The 26,111-nt window shown below is 47.1% G+C and overlaps 1 protein-coding gene across 2 annotated transcripts in view; it reads left to right on the forward strand.

Moving 5' to 3' along the window:
* Window positions 1-17,949: 17,949 nt before the first annotated feature.
* The window catches only part of CALCOCO2 (calcium binding and coiled-coil domain 2), a 32,279-nt gene continuing 24,117 nt past the window's right edge, over window positions 17,950-26,111 (forward strand). For both annotated transcript variants that reach the window (XM_008013028.3, XM_008013030.3), the window contains exon 1: window positions 17,950-18,038. The gene's annotated coding sequence lies outside the window, so the exon portion shown is untranslated. The remainder of the gene's footprint in view (window positions 18,039-26,111) is intronic.

A 26,111-nucleotide genomic window follows, 5' to 3' on the forward strand; every position in this document is an offset into this window, starting at 1 on the left:
TTAGCAACCACTCCCTGCTCACCTGGTAGTTCCCACCTACTGCCCTGCTTACCAATTTTGTTGGTGCCAACACCAAAAGCAGTCTTATAGCCTTGAGGAATAAAAGGAGGAAAGGCAAAAGACATGGCCTAAGGAGAATACAAAGGAATGAGAGGAGCTGCTGGTGGCATCCTGAAATATACATACATCATGGTGTAAGGGCCTCTGCTGTCAGCTATAGGTGACTAAGTCACTTATTAAGAGGCAGCTGCAGTGTAGTGGCTAAGAACTCAGATTTCAAAGTCTGTCTGTCTGGACTTAAATCCCAGCTCTGCCACATCCTAGTTGTCTGACCTCAGGCAGCTTATTTAACCTCCTGCCTTAGTTTCCTCATCTGTAAAGTGGCTTCTCCCTGTTATAGAGATTAAATGAGTTTACTTATTTGACTTAATGCAACACAAAGTTCTTAGAACAGTGCCTGGCACATAGTAGGTACTCACAAAGTGCTCTCTACCACTGTCAGCTATGTAACCCTGGACTGTGAACTTCCTGGTGGAAGAGGCTGTGTCTCTGCATTCTCAGCTCCTAGCAGTGTCTAGAAAAGATACTGAAAATGAGATGTCCATATGTTCCTTGAATTAATGGGCTGGAAGAATGAATAAATGCATGAACTGATTAAGCTTCTCCAAGGTTCATTTTCCTTAGCTATATAATAGAAGTGTTGTTGTGAGCATTAGGTAAATAACATTTGTTATTTACATTGTTAAAGCATCAACCTTGGGTCCTTCTCATATAGCTGGCACTTAAAATGCTTGTTTCATTCACTTGCAATAGACTACTGACAACCCACTTACCAAGTAGCAGGCATTACACTAAAGCATTTATACACATAATATCTCATCCTCATAATATCCTATCATAGATACTCTTTCCTCTATTACAGATGAGAAGACTGACACAGAGAGGTTAAGGTAAGAGGCACAGCTGGGGTTGGAAGACATGTCCATCTGACCCCACAGCCTGTCTCTCCATGCTTCCCTCACTGCCTTTTCCTCTCTGCTGGCCATCCATAAACGGTGTGACCATAAAGTAAAGTAACTGATCTTTTAACTCCCAAAGCAATCTTAGTTTAGTCCCTTAAGAATTAGTTAGGGACAGGCACGGTGGCCCATGCCTGTAATCTCAGCACTTTGGGAGGCCAAGGTGGGCAGAGCACTTGAGCCCAGGGGTTTGACACCAGCCTGGACAACAGGGTGAAACCCAATCTCTACCAATCAATCAATAAATAAATAAGCCAGGTGTGGTGGTGTGTGCCTGTAGTCCCAGCTACTTAGGAGGCTGAGGTGGGAGGATCACTTCAGCCCAGGAGGCTGAGGTTGCAGCGAGTACAGATCACACCACTGCACTCTAGCCTGGAAGAGAGAACCAGACCTTGTCTCAAAAAAAAAAAAAAAGGAAAAAAAAGAATCGGTTGGTTCCATATCATTTTCCTTAAAGCCAACTGCTTCTAAATTCCCATCTCCAACAAGGGCTTGGATCTCTCCAGATTTGCCATAACCTGGTAACAGCTGTATTGTTTCTACTTGTATTTATTTTCACTCTTTCCCTTCTTTTCACCAATGTCCACATTGTACCAGGACTCTTATTAAGGGTGTAATTAGAATATTTTCTAAACTTCTATGGAATTCCTGAATGTTAGAGCTGGAAGGAATCTTTTTAGAAGAGGTTTTGAACTCCCTGCCCTCTACCAGTCTGTGCTAGGGGAGGGGACTTGTACATAGCCAGAGAGCAAGTAATCAGAAGCACCATCAAAACCCCAGCTTCGTGGTCCCAAAGTCACCTTCCCATTATGCCGGGTTAGTGGACATGCAAAGTGGACTAAGTGCCTTAGAGAGTTTAATAAAGACTAAGGCCGGGTGCGGTGGCTCACACCTGTAATTCCAGCACTTTGGGAGGCTGAGGTCCCTTGAGGTCAGGAGTTGGAGACCAAGCTGGCAAACATGGTGAAACCCCGTCTCTACTAACAATACAAAAATTAGCTGGGCATGGTGGCAGGCGCCTGTAATCCCAGCTATTCGGTAGGCTGAGGCAGGAGAATCACTTGAGCCTGGGAGGCGGACGTTGTAGTGAGCCGAGATCGCATCACTGCACTCCAGCCTGGGTGACAGAGGGAGACACTGTCTCAAAAAAAAACAAAAAAAAAGAGAAAAAAAGAAAAAAAAAAAGACTAAGAGCCGTACTACCAATGTAACAAACATAGTAAATAGCAAAATAGCATCTTCAGTTTTTCTTTCTTTTTCTTTTTTTCTTTTTCTTTTTCTTTTTCTTTTTTTTTTTTTTTTGCGACGGGAGTCTCACTCTGTCACCCAGGCTGGAGTGCTGTGACGCCATCTCTGCTCACTGCAAGCTCTGCCTCCCGGGTTCACGCCATTCTCCTGGCTCAGCCTCCTGAGTAGCTGGGACTACAGGCGCCTGCCACCGCGCCCGGCTAATTTCTTTTTGTATTTTTAGTAGAGACGGGGTTTCACTGTGTTAGCCAGGATGGTCTCGATCTCCTGACCTCGTGATTCGCCCGCCTCAGCCTCCCAAGGTGCTTGGATTACAGGCGTGAGCCACCGCGCTCGGCCCATCTTCAGTTTTTCTTAATGACACAAGAAAGGGCATTGTGTCATTAAGGAAGGGTATCAGTTCACCTTTCCAAGTAGGATAGTTAAGACACCGAAAAAATTCTCATGTTTCCTTCCATTTTAGTACAGAGTTTGATCTTGAGATCTTCCAAACCAGAGGCTGAAACCAGATCCTGGTTAGACAGCATGAAAATGTCCTACATTGGCCACCAGGGGGAGGGAATAAGCAGTGGGACGGGTTCACTGGGACGGGTCCATTGATGGTTATTTGGAAAAAACTCAGAGGAGGGTCCCTGTCTCATTTCCACTTCTGAAGGACTATACTTGTTGACTACTCTCCTTTCCCCTGGAGGTGTTGCAGAGGGTGGAAAATGTTTAGTGCTTTCTTTTTTCTTTCTTTCTTTCTTTTTTTTTTTTTTTTTTTTTTTTTTGAGACAGAGTTTCAAAAAAACTCCAGCCTATTGCCCAGGCTGGAGTGCAATGGTGCAATCTCGGCTCACCACAACTTCTGCCTCCCGGATTCAAGTGATTCTCCTGCCTCAGCCTCCCAAGTAGCTGGGACTACAGGCATGCACCACCATGTCCAGCTAATTTTTGTGTTTTTAGTAGAGACAGGGTTTCACCATGTTGGTCAGGCTGGTCTCAAACTCCTGACCTCAGGTGATCGGCCCACTTCGGCCTCCCAAAGTGCTAGGATTACAAGCCTGAGCCACTGCACCCCGCAGTTTAGTGCTTTCTTTTGCAAAACTGAATGAACACGGGTATCCTATAAATGATACAAAACAATAATTTGGTGGTTGATTAAGAGAACCATGGGAGAACATATTTCAAGTTGTAGCCAAGTTTTTTCATCTCTGACCTTCACCACCTGGACTTTTTTTCTAGTCTATAGGAATATACAGAGCGCTGAAGGGTTCCCCTATTGTGTCTGTCTGTGAAGTCCCTCTCTTTCCCCAGATAATAGGTTTTCCTTCACGTACCTCCTTTTCATCTTTTGGTCCTCATTTCCCTACTGGAAGCATCCCTCTGAAGGCCTCCAGTGGCTAGCTCTTGGAAAATGTCAAAGTGGATGGGGGAAGAAAAGACGTGGAGGTAAGACCTCTGGATCTTGCTTTCAGCTTTGCCCCTCCAATTCAGTATGTCATAAAAATCCGAGCAATTATTTCCTCTCCCATTCCCTATCTTCTCTATAATTACAGGACCACTAGGAGGATAAAAGCTTCACATCAAGAAAAGTGCTTTGGGCTTTGATTCAGACAGGATAAAATAAGATGTTTTTTGTGGTCTTTTGACTTTTCATTTTAGTCACCCTTTGAATTTCAGCCCAGGGCCTGAAAGAGTCCTAAGAAAAATACGGACTAACAAGGGAGGGATGGGGCACCCAGTTGCTCAAGGGCTTTGCCAATAAGAAGAGTTGAGAATGACAGGTCACATGTAGTGGGAACAATAAGAATCTTGCTGACTTATATGCTATCTTTTATTCTGCTAGAAACTGAGAAATTCTGCAAGATTGGAAGATGCAATATTCAGATCAGGCTCATGCCCAGTAATTTTCTCCACAATATTCAGGGCATTGCTAGCAAAGACAGATGGATCTGGATCCAAATCCCAGCTCTACTAGTTTCTAGAACGCGTGACCATGGGTGAGTAACTTAGCCTCTCTGTACCTCAGCTTCTGTATAAGTAAAATAGCGATAATAATATTTATTTTAGGCCGGGCGCGGTGGCTCAAGCCTGTAATCCCAGCACTTTGGGAGGCCGAGACGGGCGAATCACGAGGTCAGGAGATCGAGACCATCCTGGCTAACACGGTGAAACCCCGTCTCTACTAAAAAAAATACAAACACTAGCCGGGCGAGGTGGCGGGCGCCAGTAGTACCAGCTACTGGAAAGGCTGAGGCAGGAGAATGGCGTAAACCCAGGAGGCGGAGCTTGCAGTGAGCTGAGATCATGCCACTGCACTCCAGCCCCGGCGACAGAGTGAGACTCCGTCTCAAAAAACAAACAAACAAACAAACAAACAAACAAAACACATTCATTTTATGGAGTCGTTTTAAAGATTAAATGAGTTAATATTTCTAATACCCTTAAAGCAGTGCTTGGTTCAAAATAAAGGCTATATTGTAAAATGAAAATATAAGCCAGGCGTAGTGGCTCATGCCTGTAATTCCAGCACTTTGGGAAGCCAAAGTGGGAGGGTCACTTGAGCTCAGGAGTTCGAGACCAGGCTGGGCAATAAAGTGAGGACCACCCCCCCATCTCTTAAAACAAATAAACAAAAAAGAAAATACAGTAATAAGATTGGCATAAATATTAAATATTTTTTGGAGTGCCTCACACATACTGGTGCTTTTAAAAACATTAGCTCCCTTCCCACTTCATCCCCCATGTGATATTTTTCCTAGAGTTCAAATCATAAAGGAGAACCTTCTGCAAAACCAGAAGAGTACTCTTTCAGGAGGGGTGAGAAATAACAACTGGAAATGAAAGAACACCAGGCCGGAAGGGGGTAGGGGCATCAGCAGAGGACTATGCCAGCCATGAAAAATGGAAAGAGTCTTTCTGGATGGTTTCTCCAGACAAAGGAAGAACAGTGATGAAGAAAATGACCCAATGATGGGGATGAAGGGGGTGAAGAGAGTTGTGTGAGTCCCAGGGATCGCTGGTGTCTAAGGGACAGCTCCTTGGTGGACTGTGGCTTAGGAAATTGGGGGAGGGCAGGAAATGAACGTTAGTAAGAGGAACTGAAAAGGGGGGAGCCCCGGAGCCGCGGAACCGTGAGGGTGAGTGCCTGGCGCCGTGGAACGCCACTAGGGAGGGCAGCGGGTTACCCTGAGGACCTGGGTCCCATGTAGGTTTAAGGAGACGTGTCTAGCGAGGTTTTCAGGGGACAGGCACCAGGAGGCTGCGGTCTGGAGCCAGCACCGGGCTTTGGGGCTCTCTTACCAGCGATTCCTACTCCCCCGTCTCGCCCGGCTGGGCTGCTAGTCCAGCTTGCAACCACACCTGCCGGCCCCCTCCTCGAAGGATGAAGGAGTAACGCTCCCATTGGCTGCCCGACAGCCCCAACCCCAACCCGCGCTCGCCCTAACTTTGGGTCTACCCGGCCCTCATATTTGCATACTGGGCCTTCTAGGCCTTCGATTGGCCCCTGCAGTAGCTGCCATGCCCCCTCCCTCCCGAATCCAATTAACCGCCCAGGCGGTAGGGGAGGGGCGCGCCGACGGTTGTCCCGGGAGACGTGCAGGACGCGCGCACAGCGCACGCAGGCGCCAGGGGCTGGACCGCCGGTCGCCCCCGCCGTCCTACCGGTGCCCAGCGAGCGGAGCCGCAGCCTCAGCCCACCCGCGCCAGTGCCGTCGGGCGTCTTGCGCGGGCGCGGCCGGAACGTCTGGCTCCAGAGGTCCTGCTGCGCTGGGCTGCGGTGACGGAGGGGGGCACCTTGAATTTAGGCCTTCAGGAGAGGGCAAACCTGAAGCAGGAGGCCATGTGGGAAAACATTGGTTGGAGACTTAAATCAGCATCTCAGACAAATTAGTGCCAGTGTGACCTTGGGCAGGCCACGTTACCTCTGTGAGACTTAGCTTCTTCAACAGGAAAATGCGCATTGCAAACCTGTCATGACCGCTCAGGTGTATTGAATCCTGACCTCACCTCCAGAGCGTGGGGGATCATGGCCTCCAGTGAACTGATCAGTAAGAAAGGGCCGCCTAGACCGACTGAAGAGTCAGTGAGACTTAAGGAGTCAGGGGTCTGGGCTTCTCAGAGCAACCATTTGGTCCTCAGGTGGAGAATCTGTAGTAGTGACTGGATTCAAATCATTGTAGACGGCCGGGCGCGGTGGCTCACGCCTGTAATCCCAGCACTTTGGGAGGCCTACTGGTGGATCGCTTGAGCTCAGGAGTTCAAGACCAGCTAGGCGACATGGCGAAACCCCCTCTCTACTAAAAATACAAAAATTAACCGGGCGCGGTGCGCGCGCCTGTGGTCCCAGCTATCTGGAGGCTGAGGCGGGAAAATAGTTTGAACACGGGAGGCAGAGGTTGCATTAAGCTGAGATCGTGCCACTGCACTCCAGCCTGGGCAACAGAGGGAAACTCTGTCTCAAATAAATAAGTAACCATTGTTCATTTGGGCCTGGGGTGGTAACCTAAATTCCTCCCAACACAGATCCCCTTCATCTGCTGATGTGCACAGGCAGAACACCAGAGGCAAGGGTGTAGCTCAGCCCCAAGCCGACCCTGGAAGCCTACTACGTGGTGCTTACAGTTACCCCGGAGGGAAGAGAGGGCCCAAGGTGGAACCAGTGGCCCATCTGCCGCTCTTTCAGAAACCCCTCTGCCATTCAGTCAGCCCTCTTCTCTTTTCCCTCCGCAGGTGGGCCCCGTGCTGTGGTGCCCCTCCCCCCAGGCCCTAAGGGGCCAGGTGACCATCATCAACTGGTCACCCAGCAGATGCTTCCCTAAGACCAACTGTCCCAGCCCTGTTCCCCTCCCCCATCCCACTGTTTTCTTTCCCCAGCGTCCTACCAATCTGTTCTGCCTAGCTCCTGTTTGGTCTCCGGTCCCTCAGGAGTGATATTGTGATGGAAATGAGGGAGAGGATGCAGGAGAGAGCAGCAAAGATTTACAGCTTTCAGAGGGTTTCCATTAAAATCCCTGACAACCGGTTATTTATGAGAGGATGCAATGGGAGCTCATAGGTCAGAGCCTGGCACTACTGTCCTTTCGTGGCTGATGACAGGAGCAAACACAGGGTGAACAGTGGAGCTGCCCTCACTGTACAGCAAAGAAAGCTTCAACCCAGTGACAGCCAGGAAAGCAGAGAATATCAGTGATTTGTGCCTGGCAAACCCTAAACAGACAAATCCACAGGGTAAATACTGAGGGACTTACTGGGCATGAAAAACTGAACCAGAATGATGGAGGCTCCTAATTGTCAAAAAATTTGGACCATGTCCTAGGAGCTCTCAGAGGCAAGAGTATGTGGAAAAATCCAGGTGCAACCGTGTTGTTTTCACTGTTGTTTTGTTCCTAAGGCACCCACCTGACTAAATAAATAGTAAAACAACACTAAAACCTCCGTAAGGTTGTTTGCTCTGCACTTCACACACAGCCTTTTCTCAGTTTGGGGTTCTTCCTTCAAGTAGTTAATGAAACAAAGACAGATCCTGCTTCTGCTCACTGAACCAAGGTCCCTCCTAGAAGCCCTTTCTTCCTATGCCAGTCAAAATTATTATTATTATTATTATTATTATTATTTTTTGAGATGGAGTCTTGCTCTGTTGCCCAGGCTGGAGTTCAGTGGTGCGATCTCAGCTCACTGCAACCTCTGCATCCTGGGTTCAAGCAATTCTCCTGCCTCAGCCTCCTGAGTAGCTGGAATTAGACACCTGCCACCACGCCCGGCTAATTTTTGTATTTTTAGTAGAGACGGGATTTCACCATGTTGGCCAGGCTGGTCTCAAACTCCTGGCCTTGTGATCTGCCCTCCTCAGCCTCCCAAAGTGGTGGGATTACAGGCGTAAGCCACTGCGCCCGGCCAAAATAATTTTATTTTGGTTTTTTTTGAGATGGAAAAAAACTTGCTCTGTCGCCCAGGCTAGAGTACAGAGGCATGGTCATGACTCATTGAAGCCTCAAACTCCTGGGCTCAAGCAATCCTCCTGAGTAGCTAGGATTATAGGCTAGGATTACCACCATGCCTGGCTAATTTTTTAAAAAACAATTTTGCAGAGACAGGATCTTCTTTTGTTGCCTCTCAAAAGGTTGGGATCACAGGTGTGAGCCACCGTGCCCAGCCAACATAAAGTCTTGATATGTGTACCAGGAATGAGATAAGGAGTGGGAATGAGGCAAGGATGCTTAGGTAAAATTTTGCATACCCCAGATTTGTTTTGCTTTAAGTCTGCAGTGCATGAGAGAATGTTGTAGAAGTGTGTATAATCACAGAATCGGGCTTCTTTTAAATCAGAAGAGTTATTGGAGACCTCCATGGCATTTGTCCTGTTTTCAGATGAGGAAGCTGAGGCCCAGGAAAGTGAGATGGCTTGCTTAAGGCTTGCAGTAGGGTCATAGAGTCCACTACCCCATCCTCCATACACTCCATTATTAGTGAAATAGAAATAGCAATAGAAACTGCTGCCAAGCACCTCTTCTGAATCCTCTCCATTTTGATTTCTAACTATATCTGATGGGGCTGAAAGAGCCTCTGGACAGGGGACTGCCCACCAATGAGCAATGGAGCTTCCAGGGTTTTTTTGTTTTTGCTTTTGTTTTTTTGAGATGGAGTCTTGCCCTGTCACCCAGGCTGGAGTGCAGTGGCACAATCTCGGCTCTCTGCAACCTCCACGTCCCGGGTTCAAACGATTCTCCTACCTCAGCCTCCTGAGCCTCCCAAGTAGCTGGGACTACAGGCAACCTGCCGTCACGCCTGGCTAATTTTTGTATTTTTGGTAGAGACGGGGTTTCGCCATGTAGGTGCCTCAGCCTCCCAAATGCTAGAGTTATAGGCGTGAGCCACCGCACCCAGCTAATTTTTTTGTATTTTTAGTAGAGATGGTGGTTTCGCCATGTAGGCCAGGCTGGTCTCTAACTCCTGACCTCAGGTGATCTGCCCACCTCAGCCTGCCAAAGTGCTGGGATTACAGGCAGGTTTCTGTTTTTATTTTGCCTTTCTTCTTCATCCTCCTCCACCTTCTGGAAAAACAAACTTCCCTCTTCATAGATTTTTTTTTTTTTTTTTCCTTTTTGCCCTGTAAGGGAACAACATGGCTGTGTTTAAAGCATCCTTGTCTTGGTATAGATGGCCTTCAGACAAGTTCCATAGAAAGTGCCCTGATTAGCTGGGCGCAGTGGCTATGCCTGTAATCCCAGCACTTTGGGAGGCCGAGGGGGGCGGATTACTTGAGGTCAGGAGTTTGAGACCAGCTTGGCCAACATGGTGAAACCTCATCTCTACTAAAAATACAAAATTTAGCCTGGCATGGTGGCAGGCGCTTGTTAATCCCAGGTACTCAGGAGGCTGAGGCAGGAGAATCGCTTGAACCTGGGAGGCACAGGTTGGCAGTGAGCCGAGATCTTGCCACTGCACTCCAGGCTGAACGACAGAGCGAGACTCCGTCTCAAAAAAAAAAAAAAAAAAAAAAAAAAAAAAAATTTGTTTGGGCACCGTGGTTCATGCCTGTAATGCCAGCACTTTGGGAGGTCAAAGCGAGCAGAGTGCTTGTGTCCAGGAGTTCAAGACCAGCCTGGACAATATGGAGAAGCCCCATCTGTGCTAAAAATACAAAAATCAGCTGGGTATGGTGGTGCACACCTGGAGCCCCAGCTACTTGGAGGCTGAGGGAGGAGGATTGCTTGAGTCTGGGAGGTAGAGGCTGCAGTGAGCCGAGATAACGCCACTGCACTCCAGCCTGGGTGACAGAGTGAGACCCCAGATCAAAAAAATAAAATTGGGCCCAGTGCGGTGGCTCACACCTATAATCCCAGCACTTTGGGAAGCCGAGGCAGGTGGATCACTTGAGGTCAGGAGTTTAAGACCAGCCTGGCCAACATGTTGAAACCCATCTCTACTAAATATACAAAAATTAGCTGGGTGTGATGTCGGGCACCTGTAATCCTAGCTACTCGAGAGGCTGAGGCAAGAGAATTACCTGAACCCAGGAGATAGAGGTTGCAATGAGCCAAGATGGTGCCATTGCACTCCAGCGTGGGCAAAAAGAACAAAACTCCGTCTCAAAAAAAAAATTTTTTTTAAATAAACAGCTTAAATATTCAATTGTTAGAAAATGGTGAAGTAAATTACGGTAGAATCACTTATTATAGCAAAAAAGAAACTAATACATACGAAGTTTTTTACTTTCTTGGTGCAATGAAACTTCATATGTGTTAATAAAGGCTATGACTATGTCAAACATGTATCTACATGTTAAAAAAAAAACTGAAAAAAAATGAGAATTTTCTTAATAAAGATAAAACCAAACTCTCATGTAGATATAAAAATGAACACATGTTAAGGATTTTACAGTTGACCCTTGAACCATGCAGGGGTTAGGAGCATCAACCACCTATGCAGTTGAAAATCTGCAGATAACTTTTTTCTTTTTTTGGCAGACCTGGTGAACCAGAAGTTTTGGGTTGGTTTTTTGTTTGTGTGTTTGTTTTGTTTTTTGTTTTGCTTTTTATTTTTGTTTTTGAGATAAGGTCTTACTATGATGCCCAGGGTAGTCTCTAACTCATGGGTTTAAGTGATCCTCCCACCTCAGCCTCCCAAGTAGCTGGGATTAAAAGTGCGCACCACAGCACCCAGCTCTCCCAGTACTACTTTTGTTTGTTTAGTTTTTTGTTTTTATTTTTTGAGATGGAGCCTCACTCTGTCGCCCAGGTTGGAGTGCAGTGGTGTGATCTCAGCTCACTACAATCTCCACTCCCCAGGTTCAAACCATTCTCTTGCCTCAGCCTCCAGAGTAGCTGGGATTACAGGCATGCACCACCTTGCCCAGATAATTTTGAATTTTTAGTAGAGATGGGGTTTCTCCATGTTGGTCAGGCTGGTCTTGAACTCCCAACCTCAGGTGATAGGCCCACCCCAGCCTCCCAAAGTGCTGGGATTACAGGCGTGAGCCACCATGCCCAGCCACAGATTCTCTTTGACCAAACTTTAGTTAGCCTCCTCTGAGCCCTCTTTGACCTTGGGCTTCCATGTCTGTCCCTGCTGAGTCTGATTTTAGCAAGAATTTTTTTTGTTTTTTGGCTTTCTTTTTTCCTTTTCATGGAGAACCGAGTGTGGCTATATTGCCCAGGCAAGTCTCAAACTCCTGAGCTCAAGCTATCCTCCCGCCTCTGCCTCCCTAAGAGGTGGGATTATAGACATGAGCCACTGCACCCAGCAGTTTTGGCAACATTCTTAAGGTAGTTTAAAGAGAACCCTCCACCCTTGATAACTGATCACCCTCAAAAACTGATCAAATTCCTCATCCCCCCACTCTTTTTTTTTGAGATAGAGTCTCTCACTGTCGCCGGGGCTGGAGTGCGGTGGTGTGATCTTGGCTCACTGCAACCTCCACCTCCTGGGTTCAAGTGATTCTCCTACCTCAGCCTCCCAAGTGGCTGGGATTACAGGCGCCCACCACCAAGTCCAGCTAATTTTTTGCATTTTTAGTAGAGACCGGGTTTCACTATATTGGCCAGGCTGGTCTCACACTCCTGACCTTGTGATCCTCCCACCTCCGTCTCCCAAAGTGCTGGGGTTACAGGTGTGAGCCACTGCGCCCAGCCACCCCCACTCTTGATATGTGATCAATCCCTAGCCTTCCTTTGGCAAGAATCCTGTTAAGTTGGTTTAGCAAGAATCCTGCCCCCTACTCTTGATGTCTCCTCTTAATAATTTTCTATCCATGGATTTTCCTCACTCTGCTCCTTGGCTGTACATCCCATTTGTCCTTATTGAATTTGGAATTGAGCACACTGCCTTTCGCCTATTGTAATGTCCCTAATGCAACAGTCCTGAATGAAGTCCTCCTTACTACTTTAATAGGCTTCAGAATGATTTTTTCTTTAACATCTCTCCCATGAAGGCTTCCTTCTTGCCCCTAGAAAAAATTGATTCTGTGCTCTCTTAGCACTGTGTAAAACTTCCTTTTCTAAAGCCAGTATCTTGGCCAGGCGCAGTGGTTCAGGCCTGTAATCCCAGCACTTTGGGAGGCCAAGGCAGGCAGATCACCTGAGGCCAGGAGTTCGAGACCCACCTAGCTAATATGGCGAAACCCCATCTCTACTAAAAAATATAAAAATCAGCCGGCCATGATGACGCGTACTTGTAATCCCAGCTACTCAGAAGGCTGAGGCAGGGAGAGTTGCTTGAACCTGGGAGGCAGAGATTGCAGTGAGTGAGCCGAGATCACATCGCTGGACTCCAGCCTGGCCAACAGAGTGAGACTACATCCCAAAAAAATAAATAAGTAAAGCCAATATCTTGTGGTATTACAGTCATTTATGTGTTTGTCTTCCCTTGTGGCTTGCTGAACTCTTCATTAAAAACATAATGAAGATAGTGGTTAAGAATGGGGCCAGGCAAGGTGGCTCACACCTGTAACCTAGCACTTTGGGAGGCTGAGGCAAAAGGATCACCTGAGGCCAAGAGTTCGAGACCAGCCTGGCCAACATAATGTAAGACCCCATCTCTAGAAAAAATAAAAAATTAGCCAGCTTCACCGGGTATGGTGGCTCACACCTGTAATCCCAGCACTTTGGGAGGCTGAGGTGGATGGATCACAAGGTCAAGAGTTCGAGACCAGCCTGACCAACATGGTGAAACCCCGTCTCTACTAAAAACACAAAAATTAGCTGGGCCTAGTGGTGTGCACCTGTAATCCCAGCTACTCGGGAGGCTAAGACAGGAGAATCGCTTGAACCTGGGAGGCAGAGGTTGCAGGAGCCGAGATCGTGCCATTGCACTCCAGCCTGGGCAACAGAGTGCAAAACCAAAAAAAAAAAAATTAGCCAGCTACAATGGTGCATACCTATAGTCTCAGCTACTCAGGAGGCTGAGGTAGGAGGATTGCCTGAGCCCCAGAGGTTGAGGCTCAGTGAGCAGTGATCGTGACACTCAACTCCAGCCTGGTGACAGAGTGACATCCTGTTGTTACTGGAAAGGAGTCCTGATCCAGACCCCAATGGAGGGTTCTTAGATATCCAGCAAGAAAGAATTCAAGGTGAGTTCATAGAGTGAGAACAAGTTTATAAGGGAAGTAAAGGAATAAAAGAATGGCTATTCCATAGGCAGAGCAGCTCGGTGGGCTGCTGGTTAGATTTTTTTTTTTTTTTTCTTTTTTGAGACGGAGTCTCACTCTGTGGCCCAGGCTGGAGTGCAGTGGCCGGATCTCAGCTCACTGCAAGCTCCGCCTCCCAGGTTTACACCATTCTCCTGCCTCAGCCTCCCGAGTAGCTGGGACTATAGGTGCCCGCCACCTCGCCCGGCTAGTTTTTTGTATTTTTTTTTTTTTAGTAGAGACGGGGTTTCACCGTGTTAGCCAGGATGGTCTCAATCTCCTGACCTCAATGATCCGCCCGTCTCGGCCTCCCAAAGTGCTGGGATTACAGGCTTGAGCCACCGCACCCGGCCTGGTTAGATATTTTTATGGTTCTGTCTTTCTTTCGTTTTTTTTTTTTTTTTTTTTTTTTGAGATGGAGTTTCACTCTTTTGCCCAGGCTAGAGTGAAGTGGAACAAGCTCGTCTCACCGCAACCTCCACCCGCTGGGTTCAAGTGATTCTCCTGCTTCAGCCTCTCAGGTAGCTGGGATTACAGACGCCCGCCACCACACCCAGCTCATTTTTGTATTTTTAGTGGAGACAGGGTTTCACCATGTTGGCCAGGCTGGTCTCAAACTCCTGACCTCAGGTGATCCCCCTGCCACAGCCTCCCAAAGTGCTGGGATTACAGGTGTGAGCCACCGAGCCCAGCCTCTTTTTTTTTTTTTTTTTTTGAGATGGATTCTCACTCTGTCACCCAGGCTAGAGTGCAGTGGCACGATCTCGGCTCACTGCAACCTCCGCCTCCCGGGTTCAAGTGATTCTCGTGCCTCAAGCCTCCCGAGTAACTGGGACTACAGGCGTGTGCCACCACACTCAGCTAATTTTTTGTATTTTTAGTAGAGACAGGGTTTCACCATGTTAGCCAGGATGGTCTCGATCTCCTGACCTTGTGATCCTCCCACCTTGGCCTCCAAAAGTGCTGGGATAACAGGCATGAGCCACCACGGCCAGCCAGTTGTTTCTTGATCATATGCTAAACAAGAGGTGGGTAATTCATGAGTTTTCTGGGAAAGGGGTGGGAAATTCCTGGAACTGAGAGTTCTTCCCCTTTATAGACCATATAGGGTAACATCCTGACATTGCTATGGCATTTGTAAACTGTCATAGCGCTGGTAGGAATGTCTTTTAGCATGCTAATTAATTATAATTAGAGTATAATGATCTGTGAGGATGACCAGAGGTCACTTTCATCACCATCTTGATTTTGATGGGTTTTGGCTGGCTTCTTTACTGCAACCTGTTTTATCAGCAAGGTCTTTATGACCTGTATCTTGTTCCAACCTCCTATCTCATCCTGCGACTAAGAATACCTAACCTCCTGGGAATGCAGCCCAGTAGGTCTCAGCTTTATTTTAGCCAGCTCCTATTCTTTTTTTTTTTTTTTTTTTTTTTTTTTTTGAGACGGAGTCTTGCTCTGTCGCCCAGTCTGGAGTGCAGTGGCCGGATCTCAGCTCACTGCAAGCTCCGCCTCCCGGGTTCATGCCATTCTTCTGCCTCAGCCTCCCGAGTAGCTGGAACTACAGGCGTCTGCCACCTCGCCCGGCTAGTTTTTTGTATTTTTTAGTAGAGACGGGGTTTCACCGGGTTAGCCAGGATGGTCTCGATCTCCTGACTTGTGATCCGCCCGTCTCGGCCTCCCAAAGTGCTGGGATTACAGGCGTGAGCCACCGCGCCTGGCCTACCAGCTCCTATTCAAGATGAAGTCACTCTGGTTCAAACACCTCTGACACTGTCTCTTTAAAAACAAACAAACAAAAAAAAAGGTGAAGAGTACAATACTGGAATCAGAATGCTTTGCTCAAATTCTTCTGATGGCACTTATTAGCTATGTGAGTGTGGGAAAATAATGTTATGTCTCTAAGCCTCACTTTTCTCATCTATAAAATGCAAATAATAAAAATGTTTCCCTTAGAAGAATGAAATGAGATAATCTACTGTGTCATGCACAGAGTAACCACATACCCCCTCAATCTTTTTCTTTTGCCCTAAGATTTAGCAGTTGAAGATAGAAGTGAAAGATTTTCTCTGTAGGTCTGAATATAAATTCCTATTCCTTCAATATCCAGCTATAAAGGGGTGCAGCTGCAGCCCTCCCTTGACATTTCTATTAGAAATAAATCAGATTAAGACCTGGCTCAGTTGTTCACGCCTATAATCCCAGCACTTTGGGAGGCCAAGATGGGCAGATTACTTAAGGTCAGGAGTTTGAGACCAGCCTGGCCAACATGGTGAAACCCCGTCTCTACTAAAAATACAAAAATTATCTGGGCATGGTGGCACACACCTGTAATCCCAGCTACTGGGGAGGCTGAGACAGGAGAATCACTTGAGCCCAGGAGGTGGAGTTTGCAGTGAGCTGAGATCACACCACTGCACTCCAGCCTGGGTGACAGAGCAAGATTCTATCTCAATAAATAAATAACTACGTAAATACATAAATCAGACTAGCCTGGGCATGGTGGTTTATGCCTATAGTCCCAGCACTTTGGGAAGCTGAGGCAGGAGGATCACTTGAGCCCAAGAGTTCGAGACCACCCTGGGCAACACGGTGAGACCCCATCTCTACTTTAAAAAAAAAAAAAAAAAGACCAGGTGCGGTGGCTCATACCTGTAATACCAGCACTTTGGGATGCCAAGGCGGGCAGATCACCTGAGGTCAGGAGTTCAAGACCAGCCTCAGCCCAGCCAACATGGTGAAACCCCGTCTCTACTAAAAATGCAAAAATTAGCCATGGTGGCGGGCACCTGTAGTCCCAGCTACTCAGGAGACTGAGGCAGGAGAATCGTTTGAACCCAGTAGGTGGAGGTTGCAGTGAGCCCAGATCATGCCATTGCACTCCAGCCTGGGCAACAGGGCGAGACTCTGTGCAGAAAAAAAAAGAAGGAATGCTCATTTCCCCCTGCCTGAAATCTAAAGCTGCTTCACAGAGGCATAAATTTTCTGGTCAGATGGCACAGAAAATTTCATTCCACATTTAAACAGTGGAAGAAGGGGCACTTCCGAATTTAATCTTTCATAGACAGTATATACAGTGTTTAACATCTTCTGGATGTTAAAGAAAAAAATATTCTGACCCTTGTTAAAATGGCAAGGAAGAATTTATTCAGTACCGACGGGGAGATTATGCTGTACTCTGAATACAATAAAGACAAGTGGGATTTATAGCCAACTAGCAGAGTGAGGGGTCACTGCATGGAAAATTACTAAAAGGAGATTCTTGTTAAACCGACTTAACAGGACTCTTGTCGAAGGCAGGTCAGGGTGATTAGATATTAAGGATGGGGGATTCTCTTTAAATTGACTTAGCAGAATTCTTTTCTTACTGAGTTTATTCTTTTTTTGGGGAGTGGGGAGGGTCTCGCTCTGTCTCCCAGACTGGAGTGCAGTGGTGTGATCATTGCTTACTGCAGCCTCCACGTCCTGGGCTCAAGCGATCCTACCACCTCAGCCTCCTGAGTAGCTGGGACTACAGGGGAGCACCGCCACGCCCGGCTAATTTTTTGATTTTTTGTAGAGATAGGGTCTCCTCATCTTGTCCAGGCTGATCTGAAACTTCTGGGCTCAAGAGATCTCCCACCTCGGACACCCAAAGTGTTGGGATTACAGGCGTGAGCTACTGTGCCTGGCCATGAGTTTATTCTCTTTTTTTCTTTTTTTTTTTTTTGAGACGGAGTTCAAGGTCAGCCTGGCCAACATGGTGAAACCCCTTCTCTACTAAAAATACAAAAAAATGAGCTGGGCATGGTGGCGGGCGCCTGTAATCCCAGCTACAGGGGACGCTGAGGCACGAGAATAGCTTGAACTCAGGGGAGGCAGAGGTTGCACTGAGCCGAGATCGCCCCGCTGCACTCCAGCTTGGGCGACAGAGTGAGACCCTGTCTCAAAAAAAAATAAAGCAAAAAAAAAAAATAAAGACTCTTAGTGAAGTAGTGTTAAGTGGAGCCAGGAGAAAAATGAAGATGACCTCTTAATGGCCCTTCAAATGTATAAAGCTTTCTCGTTCAGGGATGAAAGACATAAAGGTGTAGCCCGGGAGCGATGACTCAGGTCTGTAATCCCAACACTTGGGGAGGCCGAGGCGGTTGGATCTCTTGAGCCCAGGAGTTCAAGACCAGCCTAGGCAACATGGCAAAACCCAATCTCTACTAAAAATACAAAAATTAGCCTGGCGTGCTGGCGGAGCTCTACGGGTACCATGGTTGTCCCAGCTACTCAGGAGGCTGAAGTGGGAGGATCACCTGAGCCTGGGAGGTCGGGGCTACAGTGAGCAGTGTTCACACCACTGCACTCCAGCCTGGACGACAGAAAAAGAAAAAAGAAATAAAGGTATAAAAGAAAAAAAAAACTAAACAGCTTCTTCCAGGGGATGAAGTAGGTTTCTTTGGGTGAGATCACTGCTCAGGACTTAGGAGAGCTATCAAAGGCAGAGTTCCACTCCTGGGGCCCGGTCGCCTGAGCACTACAAGTCCCAGCAAGCGCCGCGCGGGGGCGGGGCTTGCTGACCGTTGTGACGTGTGGGTGGGGCCAGGAGGGATGGGTTCTCCCTCGGGTGCTTAGCCCCGCCCCCGTCCCACTCTGCCCTGTTGCTGTCGCGCCGCCGCTGGCTGCTGTCCCTGGTGAGTGCCTCAAGTGGAAAGGGGCAGTTAGGCCCTCGGGGTGCCCACATTCAGACTTGCAGTCCTGAGAAGGGGCCACAGAGGGTAGAGATGTGGCCGGTTTCGGTTCTCACCGCAGTTCACCCTCTGGGTTGATAGTGGGAGTGGTGTCCTGAAGGCCCTGGAGCCCCTCCCTCGGTCCGGGAGGGTTGCGGGGCAGTTTTGTCCTGCGGAGGGCAGCGCTGCAGTGCTGTGTGGCTGGGTGGGAGGCTCCTCGGGCAAAAGAGACACCCCTGGCGGCGGCTGCCGCCCCACGGGTCGTGGCGTCCCGTCCCCTCCCGCGGGCCCAAGCTGTGGTGGTTCCGTAATCCCTCGCCTGGATGTCATCGCCGTTGGCATCGAGGCGGAGGTGGGGCCTTGCTGCGTCACCCTGAGCAGGTTACTTTCTCTTTGGGCCTCAGTGTCCCCCTTTACGAGTAGGTTTGATCCCTGAAGCGCCTTGCCTTTTGCATGCTGCAACTGTCGGAGAAGGCGTTCTAGGCAGGAGGAGAGAAGTTGTCGTGACCTGCCTCTTTACTGTTAATCCATTGCCCCTCCACCACTGACCCAGCTTAGTTTGGGAGCTAATGTTCCCACTTGTATATTATTTCAACCCCACTGGACGTGTTAATTCTTTTCTATCACTTGGATTCTTGCTTCAGATGCAAGCCAACAAGTGGCCATGAGCTGAGTAAAATATGGATAATATAACTTATTCTATTATTGGAAACCTCCATTGCAAGTAAAGGACTTTATGTGGTAGGTCTTTGTAGCTTGTGGAGAATACATGATTAAGGAATATCCAGATGGCTCGGTTTCCCAGGTATTTTCAAGGGACCTGGAAACTCTATCCTTTGGCAGACATGACAGCTGTGGAATGGAAAGGGCCTTGAAAAAGGTAGTCAATAATCCTGAGTTACCTGGCACCAACAGGTCATATTGTCTTTCGAGTCAGATAGTGCATCTGTGGCTCTTTAAAAATTTAATTTGGCTGACTAGGTGTGGTGGCTAACGCCTGTAATCTCAGTACTTTGGGAGGCCCAGGCTGGCGAATCACCTGAGGTCAGGAGTTCAAGACCAGCTTGGCAAACATAGCAAAACCCTGTCTTTACTAAAAATACAAAAATTCGTGGGGCGTGGTGGCGGGCGCCTGTAATCCTAGCTACTTGAGAGGCCGAGGCAGGAGAATCGCTTGGACCCGGATGGTGGAGGGTGCAGTGAGCTGAGATGTGCCACTGCACTCCAGCCTGGGCAACAGAGTGAGACTCTGTCTCAAAAAACAAAAAACAAACAAAACTTTAATTTGGCAGTATGTAATGATAGAATGTCATGTAGCCTTAATTTTTTTTAGATGCAAAGAGAGTTAAATGAACTCTTTCTTCTTTTTTCCTTCATTTAGGATCATCATTATATTAGGCAAGGTCCTTGAAGATTTTCTAGCCTGAGCCATGCATTTTACTGATGAGGAAACAGGCCAGAAAAGGATAGTGTGACTTGGCCAAGCTCTCAGAGTGGCAGAACTAAGAAAGGAACCCAGTTTCCTTGGCTGTTAGCCTAGTCCCCTTTCCACCACACTTCAAACACTGTCACTGCCCATGTCACAGGGACATGGCATGTCAGAATCACCCCTGTCAAGGGAAAAGTGGATGGTCTCAGTAAAATGGAGATTAGTACACAGCTTTGAGCCTTTCAGAGTTTCCAGTTGCCCACACCTGATGTCCCAGAACTATTTTTTCCATCTTCCCCTAGAACTGGTGCCGGCACTATGGTGGTGTGGATGTGAGATGAGGGCCTGTTTAGAACAAGCTGTACACCAAATTCAAACAATTGTTAATGAGTAGTAATAAAAGGCCTCCTAGGGTGTAAAATTTTTATAAGACACTCTGAAACATGTTCATATTTTAGGTAAGGGTCTAGAATTAACTTGGAAATTTTGGGCTGGAGCAAATGGCTCGATAATTTGAAGACCAGTGATTGTGTCTTTGCTTTTGCTACCTGTTTCAGGGCCATCTACACATACCCATAGTATCCACTGCCGGTATTCTTTAAGGCTGGTTATGTGTAAGCATCTCTGCCAGGGCCCGGGAGAAATGGGATTCAAATCAATTCATCCATTTTTGCTAATTGCTAATTGTTTAGAAAGAAAAGTAATCAGAAGGCCAGGCGCACTGGCTCACACCTGTAATCCCAGCACTTTAGGAGGCCAACGTGGGCAGATCATGAGGTCAGGAGTTCGAGACCAACCTGGCCAACATAGTGAAACCCAGTCTCTACTAAAAATACAAAAATTAGTCGGACATGGTGGCACGTGCTTGTAGTCCTGGGAGGCTGAGGCAGGAGAATCACTTGAACCCGAGAGGCAGAGGTTATGGTTAGCCGAGATCACACTACTGCACTCCAGCCTGGGCAACAGAGAGAGACTCTGTCTCAAAAAAAAAAAGTAAGCAGAAAGATAAAGGAATCCAATTAAATTGGGTTTGTCTTTTATCTTCATTTTTAGTGTTCTCAAATGAAGAATTGATTTGCATTTCTTTCTTGGTTGTAGAAGCATTTGATTTCCTTCCGTGAAGTAATCTGTAGTCTTCATTTCTCTTGAAACATATGCCCACTGGTATAAAAGGCTAATGTAAAAATGTTGGCCATTTAAAAAATGTTCTGCTACAAAGCCTATCAGTGTAGTTAGAAAGAGCAGAAGTAGGCTGGGCATGGTGGCTTACGCCTGTAATCCCAGCACTTTGGGAGGCTGAGGCGGATGGATCGCCTGAGTCCAGGAGTTCAAGACCAGCCTGGGCAACATGGTGAAACCCTGTCTCTACAAAAATACAAAAATTAGCCAGGCATGTGCCTAGGGTCCCAGCTACTCCAACTGAGGTGAGAGGATCGCTTGAGCCAGGGATGTCAAGTCTGCAGTGAGCCGCATTCATGCCATTGTACTCCAGCCTGGATGACAAAGCAAGACCCTGTGTCAAAAACAAACAAACAAACAGCAAGAGCAGAAGTAGAACAGGCTGCTGTTCCTTTTCTTCAGGAAGACATAAGAGGATCTATGTCCTCATGGAACAGCCCTGGGAGTAGTATATTAGGCCTGAAAAGCTCATTAGATGAAAATGTGCTAGGTTTTCTTGGAAGCTAGGAGACAGTTCAGGGGACTCGTTTAAAAATACTTTCCCATTATTGCCTGCTCCTCTGGGGGCCCTAATCCTTTTGGAAACTGAGCTGAAAAAAGGTAAAGACTATGTCAGAGGCCAAATAAAGTTGCCTCTGACACTTTGTGGAATCTGTGCATTATTTTCCCCATGCTTGATAGTTTTGTTTTTGAAAATCCCTATTTGTTTTCTCTGTTCACTCCTTATGTGAACTACTCCTTTGATTTGAGGGTAGGAGTAAGGAATTAGGTAGAATACCACTTTATAATTTCTAGGGAACCTAGTTCATCCCACTAATTTTTCATAACTCAGTAGTTCTCTGGGCTTCTAAATTTAACTTTTGCTCTTCTTATATTTCTTCTCTTTTCTTTAACTCTATGAATTGCTGCCAAATTAGAAATGAATGGTAGACAGGTTCTATAGTGGGAAAGGTGGTTAAAGGAGGGGAAGTTGATGCTTAAGTCATTTTAATTTTCATGGCCAGGTATAGTGACTCAAGCCTGTAATCGCAGCACTTTGGGAGGCCAATGCGGGAGGATTGCTTGAGTCCAGGAATTCAAGACCAGCCTGGGCACATAGGGAGACCCCATCTCTACAAAAATACAAAAATTAGCTGGGCATGGTGGCACATACCTATAGTTTCAGCTACTTGGGAGGCTGAGGTGGAGGATCACTTGAGCCTGGGAGGCTGAGGCTGCAGTGAGCCATGGCTACGCCACTGTACTCCAGCCTGGGTGACAGAGTGAGACCCTGCCCCCCCCCACCAAAAAAAATAATAATTCTTTTTACATATCTTCCCTCCCCTGTCCACAAATACTCATTTCTAGACTACTCTGTCAGAAAGGTAATTTCCCAAGCCATTGTTGGAACCCATTTCTCCCAGGAATTTTATCACTGGGAGGAAGGGAAGACTAAAGATTACTGACCTTAAAACTCAGTAGATGCCCTCCCTCCAGGAAAAACTGGAGTACTTCCTCACTGGCCAAGTTCGAGTTGGCATGGTTATGTTCTAGTTTACTCATGGCCCTTTGTGTCCACAGCTTGGTAAAAAGGAGAAAAGAGAAGCCACTGCTGTTTTCATTTACTTGCCTCCTCAAACCCTTCCCCAGTCTTGGCAGAGGATAATTTTAACCTTAATTCAAGAATGATTGAGTTCTCAATACCCCAAGTGCCATTGGATGCCCTCTGAATCCCTTCTGGGAAGGTGATGAGATTTCTGAAATGGGAAGCTCTGTGGGGTCTTTTGCATTTTTGATAAGCAAGGAACCAAAGCTGTTGACTTTTCCAGACACATTATTAGGTTTTCAGGTGAATGAAAAGAGCTAGAATTTCCTTTGACTGTATACTCAAGCCTCAGAACATGAGCTCTTTCGTGTTGTCTATATATGTGCTGTCCTTTCTTAAGCGTTCTGCTTATGAGCTAACTTAGATTGGTTGTTTTTCTTTTCTTTTTTTTTTTTTTTTTTTTGAGATGAAGTTTTTTGCTCTTGTCGCCCAGGCTGGAGTGCAATGGCGTAATCTCAGCCCACTGCAACCTCCGCCTCCTGGGTTCAAGTGATTCTCTTGCCTCAGCCTCCTGAGTAGCTTGGATTACAGGCGCCTACCACCACATCCGGCTAGTTTTTTTGTGTTTTTAGTAGAGACAGGGTTTCACCACGTTGGCCAGACTGGCCTCAAACTCCTTACCTCAAGTAATCCAGCCGCCTCGACCTCCCAAAGTCCTGGGATTACAGGTGTGAACCACTGCACATGGCTGGATTGGTTGTTTTTCTAGTAATGAAAGAGAGACTGTACCAAGCCACCCCATGCCCTTAGCTGGTCTTGCCTTTCAGAGTAGCATCTATTTTCACAACAGCTTGCCAGTTTGAGTGTGTGTAAGGTAGGTAATGGAGTGTGAATTTGATGGGTTCTTAAGGAAATCAAATCTATGCCTTTTGGGTTTTTTTTGGCACCATGCCACTTGAACCAGCCATGCCAGCTGAACCAGCCATACCAAGAAGTGATTTAGCACTTGAAGATTATCATCTCCTCACCCTATTTTAGAAAAGAGAAAACTGAGAAACAGCAGTTTTTCCAAGGTAACCAACAAATTAAGAGGGCTTAAAAAAATAAAACACACACACTCTTAGCCCCAGAGTCACCCTTACCATTGTTTACCTACAAAGCCCTTCCTTTTTTACTTTTTGATGAATGATGTGCATATTAGTTCATTTATCCAACAAATACTTAATGGGTGATTACTACACCTTAGGCATTGTGTTATGTATACAATGGTGATAGTGTTGTGAAGGAAAAGAAATGGGAGTAAGGTACTTGGGTTCATTGAGGGACAGGTCCTGAAGTCACTCTTTTTTTTTTTTTTTTTTTTGAGACAGAGTTTTGCTCTTGTTGCCCAAGCTGGAGTGCAATGGTGAGATCTCAGCTCACTGCAACCTCCGCCTCCCAGGTTCAAGCTATTCTGCCTCAGCCTTCCAAGTAGCTGGGATTACAGATGCGTGCCACCACTCCCAGCTAATTTTTTGTATTTTTAGTAGAAACGGGGTTTCACCATGTTAGCCAGCCAGGTCTTGAACTCCTGACCTCAGGTGATCTGCCTGCCTTGGCCTCTCAAAGTGCTGGGATTACAGGCATGAGCTACCGCACCCAGCACTCTTATCTGAGTGTTCTTCATGATTCGCAAAGGACAGGTTAAGTAATTTTACATGCACAGATAAATTGGTTCTGCAGGCCTAGGACAGAGGGGATATGCTGGCCTCCATATGACAGTAGATCACTTGGAAATAAAGGATCTGCAAGCTGAGAAACCTCCCTGCCCACTCTCCCATAGCATCCAAGAGAAACCCTCATTGTACACATTTAACAGTTTATTATAGGGAAAAGTCTTGACCTAGATTGGAATATGACCTCTCCCCCATCTTTGAAAAACTCTTTTGAGCCAGGCGTGGTGGCTCACGCCTGTAACCCCAGCATTTTGGGAGGCTGAAGTGGGTGGATCACCTGAGGTCAGGAGTTCAAGACCAGCCTGGCCAACATAGTGAAACCCCCTCTGTACTAAAAATACAAAAAATTAGCCGGGCATGGTGGTTTGCACCTGTAGTCCCACCTACTCGGGAGGCTGAAGCAGGAGAATTGCTTGAACCCCGGAGGCGGAGGTTGCAGTGAGCTGAGATAGCGCCACTGCACCCCAGCCTGGGCAACAGAGCGAAACTCCATCTAAAAAAAAAAAAAAAAAGGAAAGAAAAACTCTTTTGAGGTTTGAGGTTGAGGATGTGGCTAAACTGTGTCACAAACCAGAAAGTCAATGCATTTTTTTAGTTCCTTAACTCAATTTCAAGAACAGACAGTTTAGTGCTCCAAAGTCCCATTGCCTTCTTTATGAAAAAACTGACTACTGGGGAGTTGAAAGAGCAGGCCTGGTTGCTTAGACTTCAAAGCAAAACCAGTAAATAGATAGGATGGGGCTAGAAGAAGTATTATGTTTTTTTTTTTTTTTTTTTTTTTTGAGACGGAGTCTCGCTCTGTCGCCAAGGCTGGAGTGCAGTGGCCGGATCTCGGCTCACTGCAAGCTCCGCCTCCCGGGTTCCTGCCATTCTCCTGCCTCAGCCTCCCGAGTAGCTGGGACTACAGGCGCCGCCACCACGCCCGGCTAATTTTTTTTTTTTGTATTTTTTAGTAGAGACGGGGTTTCACCGTGTTAGCCAGGATGGTCTCGATCTCCTGACCTCATGATCCGCCCGTCTCGGCCTCCCAAAGTGCTGGGATTACAGGCTTGAGCCACCGCGCCCGGCCTAGAAGAAGTATTATGGTTGTTTGGGGAGGTCTTGTTTTTTGGTTATCATACTTATTTATTTATTTATTTATTTTATTTCTATTTTTATTTTTTTTGAGACAGAGTCTGCTATATCTCCCATACTGGAGTGCAGTGGTGCCATCTCGGCTAGGCTCACTGCAAGCTCTGCCTCCCGGATTCACGCCATTCTCCTGCCTCAGCCTCTTGAGTAGCTGGGACTACAGGCGCCCGCCACCACACCCGGCTAATTTTTTGTATTTTTAGTAGAGACAGGGTTTCACCGTGTTAGCCAGGATGGTCTCGATCTGCTGACCTCGTGATCCGCCCGCCTAGGCCTCCCAAAGTGCTGGGATTACAGGCGTGAGCCACCGCGCCTGGCCCACTTTGTTTATTTTATGTACTCTTTTTGCCTCTAAAATGGTTTCTCTCTCTTTTTTTTTTTTTTTTTCTTGTTTGTTGTTGTTGTTGTTGGCAGAGTCTCACTTTGTCCCCCAGGCTGGAGTGCAGTGGCATTATTTGGCCCACTGCACCCTCTGCCTCCTGGGTTCAAGCGATTCTCCTGCCTCAGCCTCCCGAGTAACTGGGATTACAGGCGCCTGCCATCACGCCGGAGTAATTTTCATATTTTTAGTAGAGACGGGGTTTCACCATGTTGGCCAGATTGGTCTCAAACTCCTGACCTCAGGTGATCCACCCGCCTCGGCCTCCCAAAGTGTTGAGATTACAGGTGTGAGCCACCATGCCTGGCCTTTTTTTCTTCTTCTTTTTTCTTTCTTTCTTTTTTTTTTTTTTTTTGGTGAGACAGAGTTTCACTCTTCTTGCCCAGGCTGGAGTGCAGTGACGTGATTTTGGCTCACCGAAACCTCCGCTCCCAGGTTCAAGCAATTCTCCTGCCTCAGCCTCCCAAGTACCTCAGCCTCCCAAGGGATTGCAGGCATGTGCAACCACGCCTGGCTAATTTTGTATTTTTAGTAGAGATGGGGTTTCTCCATCTTGGTCAAGCTGGTCTTGAACTCCTAACCTCAAGTGATCCACCTGCCTCGGCCTCCCACAGTGCTAGGACAGGTGTGAGCCACCACGCGTGGCCTTTTTTTTTTTCTTTTCTTTTTTAATAGAGAC

This window comes from Chlorocebus sabaeus, chromosome 16, assembly GCF_047675955.1.
Source record: "Chlorocebus sabaeus isolate Y175 chromosome 16, mChlSab1.0.hap1, whole genome shotgun sequence".
NCBI lineage: Eukaryota > Metazoa > Chordata > Mammalia > Primates > Cercopithecidae > Chlorocebus > Chlorocebus sabaeus.